This window comes from Pituophis catenifer, unplaced genomic scaffold (genome assembly GCF_029215685.1).
Source record: "Pituophis catenifer annectens isolate HBS135680 unplaced genomic scaffold, rPitCat1.0.hap2 SCAF_45, whole genome shotgun sequence".
NCBI lineage: Eukaryota > Metazoa > Chordata > Lepidosauria > Squamata > Colubridae > Pituophis > Pituophis catenifer.
In genome coordinates this window covers 10176-29937 of record NW_027256925.1, presented here as the reverse complement: position 1 = coordinate 29937, position 19762 = coordinate 10176, and the positions used below count along the sequence as shown (strand labels likewise).

General features: G+C 45.4%; 1 pseudogene; it reads left to right on the top strand.

Moving 5' to 3' along the window:
- Positions 1–8815: 8815 nt before the first annotated feature.
- LOC139326521 (ammonium transporter Rh type B pseudogene) lies at positions 8816–17501 on the top strand (annotated as a pseudogene).
- The last annotated feature ends 2261 nt before the right edge of the window (positions 17502–19762 follow it).

The following is a 19762-nucleotide window of genomic DNA, read 5'->3' as shown; positions in this document are numbered from 1 at the left end:
CATTAGAGACCTTCAAATTTCTAGGTTCTACCATATCTCAAGATCTAAAATGGACACCCAACATCAAAAACATCATCAAAAAACCACAACAAAGAATGTTCTTTCTGCGCCAACTCAGAAAGCTCAAACTGCCCAAGGAGCTGCTGATCCAGTTCTACAGAGGAATTATTGAGTCCGTCATCTGCACCTCCATATCTGTCTGGTTTGGCTCTGCAACCCAACAAGACAGACACAGACTTCAGAGGATCATTAGAACTGCAGAAAAAACAATGGCTACCAACCTGCCTTCCATGGAGGACCTGTATACTGCACAAGTCAAAAAGAGGGCTGGGAAAATATTTACAGACCCCTCACATCCTGGACATAAACTATTTCAACTCCTACCCTCAAAACAGCGCTATAGGGCACTGCACACCAGAACAACTAGACACAAGGACAGTTTTTTCCCGAACGCCATCACTCTGCTAAACAAATAATTCCCTCAACACTGTCAAACTATTTACTAAGTCTGCACTACTATTAGTCTTCTCATCGTTCCTATCACCCATCTCCTCTCACTTATGACTGTTTGACTGTAACCTTGTTGCTGGTATCCTTACGATTTATATTGATATTGTTTCCTGATTGCTTATTTGTACCCCATGACTATCATTAAGTGTTGTACCTTATGATTCTTGATAAACGTATCTTTTATTTTATGTGCACTGAGAGCGTATGCACCGAGACAAATTCCTTATGTGTCCAATCACACTTGGCCAATAAAAATTCTACTGTCTCCAGAAGTTGTGAATGCTTCAACACTGGAGGTTTTTAAGAAGAGATTGTACAGCCATTTGTCTGAAATGGTGTAGGGTTTCTGCCTGAGTTGGGGGTTGGACTAGAAGACCTCGAAGGTCCCTTCCAACTCTGTTTATTCTATTCTATTCTATTCTATTCTATTCTATTCTATTCTATTCTATTCTATTCTCTATTCCATTCTATTTTCTATTCCATTCCATTCCACTCCACTCCGCTCCGCTCCACTCCATTCCATTCCATTCCATTCCATTCCATTCTATTCTATTCTATTCTCTATTCCATTCCATATTTTCTATTCTATTCTATTCTATTCTATTCTATTCTATTCTATTCTATTCTATTCTATTCTATTCTATTCTATTCTTTCATTCCAATGTCTATTCTATTCTATTCTATTCTATTCTATTCTATTCTATTCTATTCTATTCTATTCTATTCTATTCTATTCTATTCTTTCATTCCAATGTCTATTCTATTCTATTCTATTCTATTCTATTCTATTCTATTCTATTCTATTCTATTCTTCATTCCAATGTCTATTCTATTCTATTCTATTCTATTCTGTTCTATTCTATTCTATTTTTGAGTGTCATCGTAACTTCAAGCAGTCACCAAACGAATGCTTGTAAGTCAAGGACTACCTGTAGGAGGCATCCGGCAAACTTGGGCTGAATTTCAACAAGCTAATCAGGGTCAGGGGTGGTTCACCTTTGGAGGAGAAACAATCTGGAGATTCCAGTGAAAATTGGCTTAGGCGTTCTCTTCCCGCTGTCATTCATCGATCTTAGTTTTGCTGATTATGTTGCCAGTCCTCAAGACTTTGTCCTCTTGCAATTCCTACCTGACGGAGAACCATGACTAGGCATTTTTATTTGGGCCACTTCAATGTTCCCTTTGTACTCAGTTAGCAATTAAGCTAACATCTCTCCTGAGTCAACACTCAGCTCTAGTTACGTACCTCTCTTAGAATAACAGAGTAGGAAGGGACTTTGGAGGTCTTCTAATTCTCTTTGGAGGTCTTCTAATTCTCTCAGGGGGTTGAGACAGTTCTCTTTGGAGAACTGTCTCAACCCCCTGAGACAGTTCTCCAAAGCACCTGAGGGCAGGACAAGAAGCAACGGGTGGAAACTAAATAAGGAGAGAAGCAACCTAGAACTGAGGAGGAATTTCCTGGCGGTGGGAACAATTAATCAGTGGAACAACTTGCCTCCAGAAGTTGTGAATGCTCCAACACTGGAAGTTTTTAAGAAGATGTTGGATAACCAGTTGTCCAAAATGGTATAGGGTTTCCTGCCTGAGCAGGGGGTTGGACTAGAAGACCTCCAAGGTCCCTTCCAACTCTGTGATTCTAGTAACAGAATTGAAGATTACATAATAATAACAATAACAACAATAAATAAAGGAAGTTGGTTATTTATATACATTTATATATTAAGCACCAAGCACCCCAGAGTTCAGCCCTCCTGCTTTCTAATCTGTTTCTAGTAACAGAATTGGAAGGGACTTTGGAGGTCTTCTGGTCCAACCCCCTACTCAGGCAGGAAACCCCACACCATTTCAGACAAATGGTTATCCAATCTCTTCTTAAAAGCTTCCAGTGTTGGAGCATTCACAACTTCTGGAGGCAAGTTGTTCCACTGGTTAATTGTTCTCACTATCAGGAAATTTCTCCTTTGTTCTAAGTTGCTTCTCTTCTTAATTAGTTTCCACCCATTGCTTCTTGTCCTGCCTTCAGGTGCTTTGGAGATTAGCTTCACTCCCTCTTCTTTGGGGCAGCCCCTGAGATATTGGAACACTGCTATCATGTCACCCCTAGTCCTTCTTTTCATCAAACTAAAGGTAAACATAAAGGTACCCCTTGCACATATGTGCTAGTTGTTCCTGACTCTAGGGGGCGGTGCTCATCTCTGTTTCAAAGCCGAAGAGCCAGTGCTGTCCGAAGACGACTCCGTGGTCATGTGGCCGCCATGACTAAACGCCAAAGGCGCACAGAACGCTGTTACCTTCCCACCAAAGATGGTCCCTATTTTTCTACTTGCATTTTTTACGTGCTTTCAAACTGCTAGGTTGGCAGAAGCTGGGACAAGTCACGGGAGCTCACCCCATTACGCGGCACTAGGGATTCGAACCGCTGAACTGCTGACTTTTCGATCGACAAGCTTAGCATCTTGGCCACTGAGCCACCGCATCCCTTTTTCATCAAACTAGACATACCCAATTCCTGCAGTAGTTCTTCATATATTTTAGCCTCCAATTCCCTAATCATCTTTTTGTGGCTCTTCTCTGCACTCTTTCTAGAGTCTCCAAATCTTTTTTACCTTGTGGCGACCAAAACTGAATGCAATATTCCAAGTGTGGCCTTACCAAGGCCTTATAAAGTGGTATTAACACTTCACCTGATCTTGATTCTATCCCTCTGTTGATGCAGCCCAGAACTGTGTTGGCTTTTTTGGCAGCTGCTGCACACGGCTGGCTCATATTTAAGTGATTGTCCACCAGGACTCCAAGATCCAAGATATGTGAACCTTTCTGGGCACCAATGGAAAAAGTTCAGATTTTCAGGAATTTTTTTACATCTTTTTTTTTTCAATCTAATGTCCAATCCTGGGATTTTCACCCAATTTTTCCCTCCCCAAGGGTTCAAAATAGGGATAGCCATAAGCACTTAGACTTATACAGGTAGTCCTCGACTTACAACAGTTCGTTTAGGGACCATTCCAAGTCTCAACGGCACTGGAAGAAAGGTGACTTATGACCATTTTTCACACTTACGACCTATGCATCCCCGCAGTCACGTGATGAGAATTTAAGACGCTTGGCATCTGGCTCTTATTTATGACGGTCGCAGTGTCCCGGGGTCCCATGATTGACCTTCTGACAAAGTCGATGGGGAAGCCAGATTCACTTAACAACCGTGTCAACAACTCTACAGTTGCAATGATTCACTGTGGCAAGTAATGTCATAAAATAGGGCACAGTTCCCTTAAGAAGTATGTCACTTAGCAACAGAAATGTTGGGCTCAGTTGTGGTCATAAGTTGAGGACTACCAGTATACCACTCCAGTGTTTTTTATAGCACTCTCTGAGTGGTTTACAGCTAGTCCTCAACTTTTCATTTAGTGACCGTTCGAAGTTTCAACGGCACTGAAAAAGGTGGCTTATGTCCATTTTTCACACTTACGACCGTTGCAGCATCCCCCGCCCCATGGTCACGTGATCAAAATTCAGACACTTGGCAACTGATTCATAGTTATGACGGTCACAGTGTCCGGGGTCATGTGACCCCCCTTTTTACGACCTTCTAACCAGCAAAGTCAATGGGGAAGCCAGATTCACTTAACAACCTTGTTACTAACATAACAACTGAAGTGATTCACTAACAACTGTGGCAAGAAATGTCGTAAAATGTGGAAAAAAATCGCAACAGTTGTCTTACTTAGCAATGGAAATCTTGGGCTCAAATTTTGGTCGTAGGTCGAGGATTGACTGAAGTGTATATCTTGATTGCTGTCTCCTTAAAGGTTGATATCACTCTGCTTAACAAATAATTCCCTCAACACTGTCAAACTATTTACTAAGTCTGCACTACTATTAATCTTCTCATTGTTCCTATCACCCATCTCCTCCCACTTATGACTGCATGACTGTAACCTTGTTGCTGGTATCCTTACGATTTATATTGACTGTTTCCTAATATGATTCGATTGCTTATTTGTACCCTATGACTATCATTAAGTGTTGTACCTTATGATTCTTGACGAACGTATCTTTTATGTACACTGAGAGCCTATGCACCAAGACAAATTCCTTGTGTGTCCAATCACACTTGGCCAATAAAATTCAATTCTATTCTGTTCTATTCTATTCTATTCTATTCTTCTTTTTTTTCTTTTTTAAAAATTTGATTTATATGCCACCCTTCAGGGCGGCTTACAATGCGCTAAGCAATAGCCTTCATCCTTTTGTATATTTATACAAAGTCAGCTTATTGCCCCCACAACCGGGTCCTCAATTTACCTACCTTAGAAAGGATGGAAGGCTGAGTCAACCTTGAGCCTGGCGAGATTTGAACCTGCAGTAATTGCAGGCAGCTGGTCTTAATAACAGGGTGCTTTAGACCACTGTACTACCAAGGCTTCTATTCTATTCTATTCTATTCTATTCTACTCTACTCTACTCTACTCTACTCTACTCTACTCTACTCTACTCTACTCTACTCTACTCTACTCTACTCCACTCTACTCTTTTCTATTCTATTCTATTCTATTCTATTCTATTCTATTCTATTCTATTCTATTCTATTCTATTCTATTCTATTCTAGACACTTTATGGCAAACAGGAGATCAAAATTGGGGTGACAACACGTTACAGATCCCCAGGAACACATTAGTTTGTTAGCTGCATATATACTGGTAGTCCTCGACTTACAACAGTTCATTTAGTGACCGTTCAAAGTTACAACGGCCCTGAAAAAAGTGACTGATGACCTTTTTCAGACTTACGACCATTACAGCATCCGTTACAGCATCCGTGTACATCACGTGGTCAGGTGATTTACATTTGGATGCTTGACAACCGACTCACATTTGTGACGGTTGCAGTGTCCCGGGGTCACGTGATCCCCTTTTGTGACCTTCTGACAAAGTCAATGGGGAAGCCAGATTCCCTTAACAACCGTGTGACTCATTTAACAAGTTCAGCAATTCACTGAACAAATGTGTGACTCATTTAACAAGTTCAGCGATTCACTTAACAAATGTGTGACTCATTTAACAAGTTCAGCGATTCACTTAATAAATGTGGCGAAAAAAAGTCATAAAATGGGGTCAAACTGACTGAACAAATGTTTCACTTTGCGACATAAATGTTGGGCTCGATGGTGGTCGTAAGCCGAGGACTGCCTGCATAACTGAGGGTAATGGTACCGATACTGCAGCTCCGCACCCATCAGATTTGCTCTGGAAGCAATCTTTTTGACCCACACTGAGTGCAGCACATCTGCCCTGTTTATTAGAGGCCAACTTCAAGAAAGACGCGACCACTTTAAGAAATGCCCCCATTGAAGTTTAGTCTGAGTGCCAAAGCAGAAGCACCAGAAGAACATCTGGCTCCTTTAATGTGCAGCAGAGAAGCTGGTGGCCATCTGGATGGCCTTTTTCATGTCACTGCCCTGACAGAGGCCTTTTGAAATGCTCCTCTAAGAGATCAGAAGAGTTTAGCAAGATGATGAGGGGACTGGAGGCTAAAACATACGATGAACGGTTGCAGGAACTGGGCATGGCTGGTCTAGTGAAGAGAAGGACCAGGGGAGACAGGAGAGAAGTCTTCCAATATTTGAGGGGCTGTCACAGAGAGGAGGGGGGTCAAACTATTCTCCAAAGCACCCGAAGGAAGAATGGATGAAAACTGATCAAGGAGAGATTCAACCTGGAAATAAGGAGAAATTTTCTGACAGTGAGAACAATCAACCAGTGGAACAGAAGTTGCCTTCAGAACTTGTGGGAGCTTCATCACTGGTGGCTTTCCAGAAGAGACTGGATTGTCATCTGTCAGAAATGGTGTAGGGTCTCCTGCTTGGGTGACGGGTTGGACTAGAACAGGGGTCACCAACCTTTCGGACCTCAGGGACCACTAAATTCATAATTTTAAATCCCGCGGACCACTAATATGAATTTTTTAAAAAGATAAATAATATTTAGTGCAATATAAAAAATGCAAATAGTTTTGTCTGTGGACCATGAACATTTTCTCACGGACCACCAATGGTCCACGGACCATCGGTTGCTGACCAGTGGATTAGATGACCTGTCCTACAAGGTCCCTTCCAATTCTGTTATTCTGAAAGAGTTTCTCTAAAGGAAGGCTGAGGGACAGAAGGCTCCTTCACATCTAGAGAATCCATAATAACAGAGTTGGAAGGCACTTTGGAGGTCTTCTAGTCCAACCCCCTGTTTAGGCAGGAGACTCTATAGCACTGCAGACAAATTTCTGTCCAAGTGATGGGACACCCACAACTTCTGGAGGCAAGGGGGTTCCAAGAATTACAGCTTGTCCTTGACTTACTCCAATTTCATTTTAAATTGTATTTTATTCCAATTTCACTTTAATTGTGTTTTATTCCAATTCCATTTTAATTGTATTTTATTCCAATTCCATTTTAAATTTGTTTTTATCAGATTTTAGAAATAATTTGTGTTTGGAACTCTGCACCTTGATATGGCCCATGGTCTAATCCAGGGGTCTGCAACCTTAAATACTCAAAGAGCCATTTGGACCCGTTTCCCACAGAAAAGAAAACACCGGGAACCACAAAACCTATGTGGGGTGTGGCCAACTCGATGTCACTCACTTCCACCAGTCACATGACCCTCCCCCCCTAGCCATGCCTACCCAGCCGGTCATTAGGGCAGAGAAAATGAGCCTTGGTAGTAGTACAGTGGTCTAAAGCACCCTGTTATTAAGAACAGCTGCCTGCAATTACTGCAGGTTCGAATCTCACCAGGCTCAAGGTTGACTCAGCCTTTCCATCCTTTCTAAGGTGGGTAAATTGAGGACCCAGTTTGTGGGGGCAATAAGCTGACTTTGTATAAATATACAAAAGGATGAAGGCTATTGCTTAGCGCATTGTAAGCCGCCCTGAGTCTCCGGAGAAGGGCGGCATATAAAAAAAAAACACCGGGAACCACAAAATCCTTTTGACATATCTCTCTCTCTCTCCCCTCTCTCCCTCTCTCCCCCCGCTCTCCCTCTCTCTTTGTATCTCTCTATGTCTCTCTCTCTCTCTCCCTACCCTCTCTCTGTATCTCCCTGTCTCTGCCCTGGCTGCTTCTCCATCCCCCACCATCGCCCTTACCTTCTCAGGCCAGGCGAGGAGTGACTTGGAGGGAAGGGTGAGGAGTGGGGCCAGCCAGTGGTGGGTTTACCTGATAGGGAGTCACAGCAGAGGGCCCAAAGAGCCTCATGCAGCTCCGGAGCTGCAGGTTGCTGACCTCTGGTCTAATCAATAAAGTAAACTTTATTGATTAAAGATTAAAGCGATTCAAGGTGTTGGTTACCACCTTTAAAGCACTCCGTGGCATAGGACCCAGGTATCTTCGAGACCGTCTTCTGCCACCAGTAGCCTCCCACCAGCCAGTTCGCTCCCACAGAGAGGGTCTCCTCAGGGTGCCATCGGCCAAATTATGTCGGCTGGCGACACCCAGGGGGAGGGCCTTCTCTGTGGGAGCCCCTGCCCTTTGGAATGAACTGCCCCCAGAAATTTGTAAAATCTCTGATCTCCGTGTATTTCTCTGTGCCCTCAAATCCATGTTGTTCCGCCAGGCTGGGCTATCAATGTAAAGATTTTAATTGGTTTTAAATATGGGATTTTAAATTTGGGGTTTTATAAATTGGGCCTATTATTTAATAATTTTAATTATTTTTAAATTTTGTCTGTTTTTGTGTTGTTAATTAGGCTGTACACCACCCTGAGTCCTTCGGGAGAAGGGCGGTATAGAAATAAAATAAACTAACTAACTAACTAACTAACTAACTAACTAACTAACTAACATCCGTTGCTTCTTGTCTTGCCTTCAGGTGCTTTGGAGAATAGGTTGACCCCCTCTTCTTTGTGGCAACCCCTGGAATATTGGAAGACTGCTATCAGGTCACCCTGAGTCTTTCTTTTCACTAGACTAGACGAACAGAATTCCTGCAACCGTTCTTCCTTATGTTTTAGCTGGACATCTGAACCTGCTCCATCGTTGGTTGAGTTGATGGAAACCATCTCATACATTCCTTGAAAAACAAAACGAAAAAAAAACCAGAGAAGATTGTCACTGCGGGGATAGGTCACTGGGAAATGTTCTCCGGGTTAAGGTTGGCTTTGTGGGTTGCGTTGAGATAATCAATAAAAGTTACAATTTAACTCCAATCCAGGCTCAAGGATCTCCTTCTGGATTGCGACCTATAAAAGAAGTGGAACATGTATTTCCTAGCCTTTTTACATGGTGGAGCATTGACATTGGCAGTAGAATCCATCTGAAATCAATTCCTTCCTGGCCCTAAAAAATATCGAATTAAGAATTCTCTCTAACTTCTGTCTTCCTTTTCCTGCAACAGCATCCAAAGGACCCAAAAAAGACTACTGGTGCAACGCAACTGCATTGATACTGAGGAATTGTGATTTGTGACTGGCGAAGAGGGTGCGACAGTAGGGAGTAGCTGAAATTTCGCTGAAGTCTGGAAAGGTAAGCATTTGTGTAAAGCAGGAGTAAGGACTGATGGCCCCTTTATGGCTTGTGGACTTCAACTCCCAGAATTCCTGAGCTCAGGAATTCTGGGAGTTGAAGTCCACAAGTCGTAAAGGGGCTATCGTTCTCTCCACCTCTGGTGTAAAATATGCCTTACACGAGGTCGTGTAATACACACTGTGGCTTTATTTGAGTGGGTCAAGACTCAGGATAGTTATGATTCTTAAGACCAGGGTTCCCCAAACTTGGCAGCTTTAAGACTTGTGGACTTCAAGTCCCAGAATTCTCCAGCCAGCTGGCTGGAGAATTCTGGGAGTTGAAGTCCACAAGTCTTAAAACTGCCAAGTTTGAAGGCCTCTGCTTAAGACGCTCAGTTTACCCTGAGTAAGATAGGCGGCCAATCAATTTTACAAATAAATAAATGAATACGACTATCGGGCAAATGTGTTGTACAGATAGTTCTCGACTTTCAGCGCCATTGTAACTTTGAACGGTCGCTAAATGAAGAGGTTGTAAGCGAACGATTACCTGTATTAGATGTCATTGGAAGAATGGTTTAGGCTAGGGCAGGGGTCAGCAACCTGTGGCTCTGGAGCCGCATGTGGCTCTTTCACCTCTCTGTTGCAGCTCCCTGTCGCTCAAAATATGCGTCACAACCGCCAATGTGCGACACCCACCAGCACGCGATTTATTGAGCTTTTCAACCCGCGGTAGGCCAGCCATGGATAAATCCAATTCAGAAGAAAACAGAACATTTAATTCAACTACATATGCTAGTTTTGTGGCCGCTCAAGAAATAGTCAGGCACGAGAAGGGATTTGTGGCTCCCGGTGTTTTCTTTTCTGTGGGAAACGGGTCCAAATGGCTCTTTGAGTGTTTAAGGTTGCAGACCCCTTAGCTAGGGGTTTCCGAATTTGGCCTAGCTGCCTGAGGAATCCTGGGAGTTGAAGTCTACAAGTCTTAAAGTTGCCAAGTTTGGAGGCTCCTGGTTTAGGCTTAACTAACCTCCCCATCAGCTGAGCTTAACTAACCTCCCCATCAGCTGGGCTGCATGATGAGACATAAAGGGCAGGGACATAAAGGTATTCACTTACCTTTGCTACCGGTTTGCAAATGTGAGTGTGTGCATGTGCAGAGTGTCAAAAACGTGATGTAATGATGTCCGGGCAGATGGGCGGAGCCTACCGCAGCTGCCGCTACCCGGTTTGCCTGAACCAGATAGAACCAGCTGAATACCACCACTGATAAAGGCCTAGAGGGGCATTACATAAATGGAGCCATTCTAGGAATCCCATGATGAGGAGAAGGAGGAGAAGGAAAAGGTGGTGATGGTGGAAGAGGAGGAGGAGGAGGAGGAGGAGGGGGAGGAAGAGGAAGAGGAAGAGGAAGAGGAAGAGGAAGAGGAAGAGGAAGAAGAAGAAGAAGAAGAAGAAGAAGAAGAAGAAGAAGAAGAAGAAGAAGAAGAAGAAGAAGAAGAAGAAGGGAAGGGAAGGGAAGGGAAGGGAAGGGAAGGGAAGGAAGGAAGGAAGGAAGGAAGGAAGGAAGGAAGAAAGAAAGAAAGAAAGAAAGAAAGAAAGAAAGAAAGAAAGAAAGAAAGAAAGAAAGAAAGAAAGAAAGAAAGAAAGAAAGAAAGAAAGAAAGAAAGATTACTATAGTTCACTTCCCTAGAGTCATATGAAGGGAAAGAAAGAGCTCAGGGAGCTTAAGCATTTCCAAACTCCATCTATGGGGTCCTGACTGCATCATTGTGGTTTGGTTTACTTAATAAAACCCGGGGGGAAGCCACCGCCTCTGAGCCATCTTTGCAACATCTGGACTTCCAGGACAGGGCAATCCTATTTGTATCGCTGGCTCCAATATTTTCTCTCCCAACTGTGCTTGTCAAACTCTACAACGCCAGCGACGAGAACAAAGAGCATCTCTCTTTCTTTGCAAGAAAGAGACGGTTGGGGGCTTTTGGAACCCACGGACAGAGAAGTCCTTGACTTATGACTCACAACCGGTCGGTTAGCGATCATTTGAAGTTGGGCCCAGCTGAAAGAAGGGACTTAGGAGGATACTCAGATCTGAAGTTCCCAGAGTTAGCCCCCCAGGGTGGGCTTCAAGGGGTTCTCTGCCTGGTTGCTGGGTGGGCGTGGCCATGGTAGGCGTGGCCTCGTCGGCCTCCTCCACCATGCCGGGGAGGCCCTTTTGCCCTCCCCGGGCTCCGGATGCTTTCCTCGAGCCTCCTGGAGGGTGAAGACGGCCTCCCCAGGCACCGGAGGCCCTCTGGAGGCTGGAAATGGTCCCGTTTCTGTCCTTCCCGATCTTCCAGTAGGCCCGTTTTTCACCCTCCCTGAGCCTCCACATGCACCCTGCACTTACCTGCATCCAAAACAGGCCACATGGGGACATGAGGGGCAGGGTGGGCGGGGCCAACCAGGAGTGGGATTTGGGGGTTCTCCGAACTGCACAGAATCTTAGCTAGAGGTTCTCCCGAACCCCTGCAAACCCCCAGCAACCCAGCCCTCAAGCCCCCCACACACCTTCCCTCCTGGTCACATGACCATACTTTGGGCATCGGTAACATGGCTGCATTCATTCATTCATTTATTTGTTGACTTATTTTTCACCTTTCTGAACTACCCATCTCCTCATCCAAAGAGGGACTCTGGGCAATGTACAGATCTTCTGGGTTTTAAGCAAAACCATGTCCTTAGTGAACCATTGACTCATTTAATGACTGTGGCTATCATTTAACAATGTCCGCAAAAAAAAAATAGTGGTCAAATTTGGTCGGTCGAGGTCAAACGATCATTATGGTCGTAACTCGAGGACTACCTGCATAAATGTGTGAATCCAGCCTCTCAAAGAAACAGATAGGTAGCAAGTGTGGATTCTAGGACAAGAACTAACAGGTGGAAGCTCTAGAGAGGGACATCCAAACTTGTACCAGTGTTGGTCAAGGTTGGCCTGAGGATTTCAGAAGACCTTTGAGGACTCTTTCAAGTTGAAGGGACATAATAACAATAGAACGGGTAGAATTAGTGGGACATAATAATAGTAGAGTCAGTAGAATTGGTTGGACTTGCTGTTTTGCTTCTGTAAGAATTGCTTTGCTAAGAATTAAAATTGTCTCTGCCATTTGCTTCTACGAGTGATCTCACCTCTCTGTTATCCTGTTATCCTGTTTTTCTGTACCACTCTGTGCCTGGTGGGTATCTCAAGAAACGGGGTTGCTATGCACCCACCCACCCCCCTTCCTTGCTGCACTGCCAAAGGAAGGGAAGGGCCACGGGGCAGCATTGGGTACTAAGTTGATGTCTCTGAGGATATAAAAGGACGCCATACCTTCCCCAAGGGATGGCTATCTCCTCCCATGCATTGTAGCTGTATCAGGGGTGGGTTCTAATTTTTTTTACTACCGGTTCTGTGGGCGTGGCTTATTTTGTGGGTGTGGCTTGGAGGTCATGTGACTAGGTAGGCGTGGCTAGGTGGTCAGAGTCATTTCTGGAAGGTCCTCGCACTTACGACCAGTCCTCGCACTTACGACCCGACTCATTTGTTTGCTTTTAACACTGATCAGCTGTAGGACGGCCCTTTGAAGCCCCGCCGCAAGAGTTTAAACAGTTTTTTTCCCTCTAGTCTTCAGCTGGGACTCAGGAGGCAGCAATAGATTGGGGGTGGGACCAAATAAAAGGTAAGAATAACATGGGAAGGCGGGGGGGGGGGGAGAACCGGTTCGGTGACATCATATCGTCATCGCTACCGGCTCGGCCGAACCGGACCAAACCGGGAGGAACCCACCACTGATCTATATGTTCTGGATATAGCCCCACCCAGTATTTTGTTTTTGGCCATAAATAAAATCTGCTTCTTTTTGCAAGCCTCGTCTTGAGTCTCTCTCTTTGGCATTCTGGTGACTGAAGTACATTTTGGGACCTTACAAAGTCTATGATACTCTCCATGTCCAATAAAGCAGAGCACATAATCTCTGGTCCTATGTTAGGCATGAAGCCAGCTGGGTGACTTTGGGCCAATCACCAGGAGACGGTGAGTTCTAGTTCTGCCTTAGGCATTGAAAGCCAGCTGGGTGACTTTGGGCCGATCACCAGGAGACGGTGAGTTCTAGTCCCACCTTAGATATGAAAGCCGACTGGATGATTTTGAGCCAATCACCAGGAGATGGTGAGCTCTAGTACTGCCTTGGGCATGAAAGCCAGCTGGGTGACTTTGGGCCAATCACCAAGAGATGGTGAGTTCTAGTCCCACTTTAGGCATGAATGCCGGCTGGGTGACTTCGGGCCACTCATTTTCTCTCAGTCCAAATTACCTCACAGGGTTGTTGTGGGGAAAATAGGCAGAGGAAGGAACATAAGGTATGCTCTCCATCTTATTTATAAAAACAATACAGGCGGGATAAAAAATAAATAATAATTTTTTAAAAATTGGCTTGTGCTTCTCAAACAAAACCCTTTGTATTTAGATTCTTATTGATAGCAACTGTGGCTATCAATGTGGAAATACCGACTCCATTTTTGTATCCTATTGAAGATTCTAACTTCTTTATAAGAATACCCAGCGAGATCAGCTAATATCTTGATGGCAAACAATCCCCACAAATTGCCTATTTTTTCTGTAAGTGGTTCTTGACTCGATGACCTCTGGTTTAAAACAAAGCTGTAATCATTCAAAAATTGCAGTTATGAAATCTGTCCAAGGTCCACATCTTTGGGCCTATTCGGTGAGGAATGTTAAGGAGAATTGTTTTTATCAAGCATATTGTGACACTTTTGATAATTGGGCCAATAAGGCACTTCTGTAATTTTCTAAAGCTTACGCAAAAAAATAAGTTAAATCTCTCCATACAAGTGGATTCTATCCCTGGTTAATGTTTAACGTCAGAGATTATAGGTCTCATAAAAGTGTCATAATATAAGCATAAAAGAGAATTCTGCACACCACAAATTACCTCTTTTTACTGTCTGCTATGGCCAACCTTACTAGGTGCACCAGATGCTAAAAACCCAGCCAAATAAGCTAATTCTATTTTATTGTAAACTATATAGCAATAGCACTTAGACAAGTGTTTCTCAACCTTGGAAGCTTGAAGATGGGTGGACTTCGACTCCCAGAATCCCCCAGCCAGCAGCGCTGGCTGGGGGATTCTGGGAGTCGAAGTCCACCCATCTTCAAGCTTCCAAGGTTGAGCAACACTGACTTAGACTTATATACCGCTTTACAGTGCTTTACAGCCCCCTCTAAGCGGTTTACAGAGTCAACATCTTGCCCCCAACAATCTGGGTCCTCATTTTACCCACCTCAGAAGGATGGAAGGCTGAGTCAACCTTGAGCCTGGTGAGATTCGAACTGCCAAATTGCAAGCAGCCAGCAGTCGGCAGAAGTAGCTTGCAGTACCGCACTCTAACCACTGGGCCGCCAAGGCTCATATATTAACAGAATCTCATGGTTTTGAGGGTACAATTCTCCCGCCATCAACTTTACAGGCTGATAACATTGTTGGCTGGAGAATTCTGGGAGTCCACGCTTCTTAAAGATTGAGAAACACGGAGTTATGGGTGTAAGGATAATCCTCAACTTACAATCACAACTGAACCCCAAATCTGGTTGCTAAACCAAACACATTTCTTAAGTGAATGTTGCCAGGGGTGAAATGCTCCCGGATCAGGCTGGATCGCCCGATCCGGTAGCGATTTTTCCCTGTGGTTCAGCAATCCGGTAGCAATCGCTGCCTGGGTGTCATTACTTTCTGTGACATGCACAGTGCGTGCGCTTCTGAACCGGTAAGGAAGGTAAGTAGATTTCACCCCAAATGTTGCCTCATTTTAGGATCTTGCTTGCCGCGGTTGTTAAGTGAATCTGGCTTCCCCATTGACTTTGCTTATCAGAAGGTCGCAAAAGGGGGTCAGGTGACCCTGGCACACGGCAACCGTCATAAAGATGAGTCAGTTGCCAAGGGTTTGAATCAGGGGTGAAATGATCCCGGTTCAGACTGGATCACCCGATCCAGTAGCGATGGCGGTGGGGGGTTCGGAGAACCGGTAGCAAAAATCCCTCTCCACCCCCATGCCCAGCTGAGCCGCGCAATCGTCAGAGGCTTTTTATTTTATTTTTAAAAGCATTTTTTCTACAACCTCTTTGGCCGAAATAATGCTTTTAAAAGTAAAAAAAAAAAGCCTCTGCCGATCAGGCAAGTCAGCTGGGATCGTCAGAGGCTTTTTTTAAAAAAAGAAAAGCCTCTGCCGATCAGGCTAGTCAGCTGGGATCGTCAGAGGCTTTAAAAAAAAGAAAAGCCTCTGCCGATCAGGCTAGTCAGCTGGGATCGTCAAAGGCTTTAAAAAAAAGAAAAGTCTCTGCCGATCAGGGTAGTCAGCTGGGATTGTCAGCGGCTTTTTTTAAAAAAAGAAAAGCTTCTGCCGATCCGGCAAGTCAGCTGGGATCGTCAGAGGCTTTTTTTAAAAAAAGAAAAGCCTCTGCCAATCAGGCAAGTCAGCTGGAATCGTCAGAGGCTTTTAAAAGCATTTTTTAACAACCTCTTTGGCCGAAGAGGTTGTAGAAAAAACGGTTTTAACAGTTAAAAAAAAAAAAAGTTGGCCACACCCACTCAGTCACATTACCTCCCTCCCACCAAGCCACGCCCACAGAACCAATAGTAACAAATTTTACATTTCACCACTGGCTTGAATGTTGATCCGTGACCACGAGGATGTTCCAACGGTCGTAAGTGTGAAAAGCGGTAATAAGTCATTTTTTAAAGTGCCATTGTACCTTTGAATGGTCACTAAATGAACTGTTGTAAGTTGAGGATTACCTATACTACATTTTAGACATCCCTTGGCTTTGTGAGGATGGGATCTGGTCATTGTTTGCATGCCACCCGGTTGGAAAAATCCAAAGTCCACCAGAAGTTGGGATACCTTTGGGATGGCCTTCTCAAAATTGTTTATATTTTTTCGTCTTCTCATTGCTTCTTCACAGGTTCGTCTTGGACCTGCCGAGTGAAACATGTCCAGAGTCTTCTCCACCAGCCTCCGTTGCCGGTTGCCCGTCCTGCTCTTCGTCTTTCAAGGCGTCCTCCTCTTCATCTTTGTGCTGTTCTCAACGTACGACCGACACACGGATGCTGCCGGCCAGCCTGCCGACGTTGACCCGGCTGGCAACCAGCTCTACGTCTTCTTCTCTCTCTTCCAAGATATTCAGTTGATGTTGTTGGTGGGCCTCGGGTTGCTGCTGGCGTTTATGAAAGGCTACGGCGTCAGTGCCGTGGCCTACAACTTCCTCTTGTCCAACTTCTGCATGCAGTGGGCCCTGATTGTACAAGGGTTTCTCTACCACTACCACGAGGGAAAGATCCATCTAGGCCTCTATAACCTCCTGACTGCTGAGTTTGCCACCGTGACTGTTCTCATCTCCGCAGGCGCCATCTTGGGCCGAACGAGTCCCATCCAGCTTCTCCTCATGGGCTTCTGTGAGGTGCCCCTCTACGTGGCTTCTGAGTGGTTAGTTTTAAGCTACTTCCAAGCGGTCGACATTGGAGGAAGTGTAACCGTCCATGTCTTTTCTTGCTATTTTGGCCTGGGGGCCTCCATAGCTTTGTATCGGTCAGGACTCCAGACTGGACACCCCAAGGAGACTCCTTCTTACATCTCTGATCTTCTTTCCTTGGTGGGCGCCATATTCCTTTGGGTCTTCTGGCCCAGTTTTGTTTCTGTTCTTGTCCATCCGGGCGACGGCCAGCATAGGGCTGTGCTACACACCTGGATTACCCTCAGTGCTAGCGTCTTGACTACGTTTGCCATCTCCAGCCTCTTGGAGAAGAAGGGCAAAGTCAGCCTGGGCCACCTGCAGAATGCCACCTTGGCTGGAGGTGTGGCCATTGGCACAGTAGCCGACATGGCCATTAATCCAGGTGGGGCTTTTCTCTTGGGGATCCTGTCATCCGTGGCCTGCATCCTTGGCTTCAAATATATGACCCCCTTCTTGGCTAACAAACTCCATATTCAAGACCAGTGTGGGATCCACAACCTTCACGGTCTTCCGGGCATCATTGGAGCCGTCGCTGGGATCGCGGCCATTTTGTTAGTCCCAGATGAAGCCTATGGCCACCAGCTTTACCACGTCTTCCCCGCGAGGAGTCCACCGTTACAAAATGCCACCGTGGAGACCACGTTCATTGGAGAAACCTTGGGAAGGAGTGCTTCACATCAGGCTGTTTTTCAAGCTGTAGGCCTCGGCGTCTCGATCATCGTGTCCCTCGTCGGAGGTTACCTCACGGGGTTGCTTTTAAAACTCCCCTTCTTGGCCCAGCCCCCCGACCAATTCTGCTTTGACGATGGGCTTTATTTTCAAATCCAGAAGCCCCTTGAGACCTTGAGTGAGGACCAAGCGGATGGAGATCTTCAGATGCCATTGAAGAGCAAAGTCTGATTGCATTTTATTTATTCCTGTGAAGCGGTAATAAAATTCCTCCGTGTAGCATCATCACTACGGGCCTAGATTTCACGGAGCATCCTCAATATTGGACCACTGATCAATATTGAGAAGATGGGATCTGCTAAATTTGGGGGGAGGGGTTTAGTTTTGAATCTGTGATAAAATCTCCCCTTGAAAACAGGGGAAACGCTGATATTTATAGCTCACTGCAGTGGTGAAATGTACAATTTGTTACTACCGGTTCTGTGGGCGTGGCTTGGTGGTGGTGGGGTAATGTGACTGGGTGGGCGTGGCTAACTTTTTTTTTTTTTTTTACTTTTAAAAGCAGAGGCTTTTAAAAGCATTTTTTTTTTCTACAACCTCTTCGGCTGAAGAGGTTGCAGAAAAAAATGCTTTTAAAAGCCTCTGACGATCCCAGCTGAGCCGCGCGATCATCAGAGGCTTTTTTTTTAACTTTTAAAAGCATTTTTTCGGCAGAAGAAGTTGTAGAAAAAATGCTTTTAAAAGTAAAAAAACCAGCCTCTAAAGATCGCGCAGCTCAGCTGGGCATGGGGTGGGGGGGCACAGGGATTTTTGCTACCGGTTCTCTGAACCACCTGCCGCCAGGTGGTCCGAACCGGGAGCATTTCACCCCTCGCTCACTGTGTCGTACAGGTAATCCTTGATTTATGACCGGTCACTTAGCAACTGTTCAAAGTTACAACAAACCAAGACTGGGCTGCTGGAGGTTCCCAGGGGTTCGGGAGAACCTCTAGTTAAGATTCTGTGCAGTTCGGAGAATCCCCAAATCCCACACCTGGCTGACCCCTCCCACCCTGCCCCTCCCCTCCCAGGAGTCCACATGTGGCCTGTTTTGGATGCACATAAGGACAGGGCGCGCGGGGAGGTTCGGGGAGGGCGAAAAGTGAGCCTACCAGAAGTTCGGGAAGGCCAGAAATGGGCCCGTTTCCGGCCTCCAGAGGGCTTCTGGAGCCTAGGGAGGCCATTTTCTCCCTCCCGGAGGCTCGAGGAAAGCCTCTGGAGCCCGGGGAGGGCAAAAATGCCCCCCCCCCCATGGTGCAGGAGGCTGACTAGGCCACGCCCATCATGGCCACACCCACCCAGCAACCAGGAAGAGAACTCCTTGCTAAAATTTTTGAAGCCCACCCCTGCAACAAACCCACAAAAAGGACTTGTGACCCAGATTTAAAGTTCTGATGGCCACGTGCCCCTAAATATGTGGCTGCATTTTGGGCACTAGGAAAATGGCCGACATTTATAAATCATTGCAGTGCCTTACACTCACATCACTTATTTGCAATGTTTTTGCATTTACTTCCCATTTCCAGCAACAAAAAAACCCCCACCCCATACCATGCAATGGATTTGCTTAACGGCCGTGGTGCTTGCTTTATGACGATCGTGTTCCTTTCACAACTGCAGCAAAAAAGGAGGTAAAATTGGGCAGACCCATGACTATTACTACTACTACAGTCCAGGGGTGGGTTCTACCTACCTTTACTACCGGTTTGCAATGGGGCCGCGGGCACTTGCTTCGCTCGCTTGTGCGCTCTTCTGCGCATGCGCAGAACCATTCTGATGACGTTGGGGTCAGTGGGTGGGGCCTCCCGCCGGTTTTACTACCGGTTCTATAGAACCGGTCTGAACCGGGGGCAACCCACCACTGCTACAGTCGTGTTGGGAGCCCCAAAGTGCTTCCGGCTGAAAAGATTGAACTGTGAACATGACGAGAATTCTTTAATTTCACAACATAGAGTCAGATTTAACCATAGTTTCAATTGGAAAAATGTGACCATCCCAGACCAGGCCAAATCCAAAAACGCCAGGGGAATTTCTAGAAGCCTGGCACTCTAACCAATCAGCCATCAACAGACACATAGACATTAACAACATCTACAGACTTTGCAAAAGAGACAATCAACCAGCACAAAAGAGGAAAAGACTCCAGCACCCCCCCACCAGCGATCAGCACCCAGCTCAGCATAGATCAACTACAAGGTTAACTTCAGACCAATAATCTAGTAAACGACACCCTAATCAAGAAACTGTCAAAGAGCCGTCAGCAAACAGCCCAACCAAAGAATCTCTAAGACCACCCCCATCCAACACAGACAGGCAAGACACCAGAATATAAGCTGACAGCAAACAACACTCTTTACTAGCACTGATGATGTTACCTAATTGGGTAATGAAACGTCTGCAAAAAAACAAGCAAGCTCAGAGAGCACCAAGGACCCCTCATTTCAACGTTGCGCTACAAATATTATCCTTTATTGTGACATCACCGTTATTTGAGGGA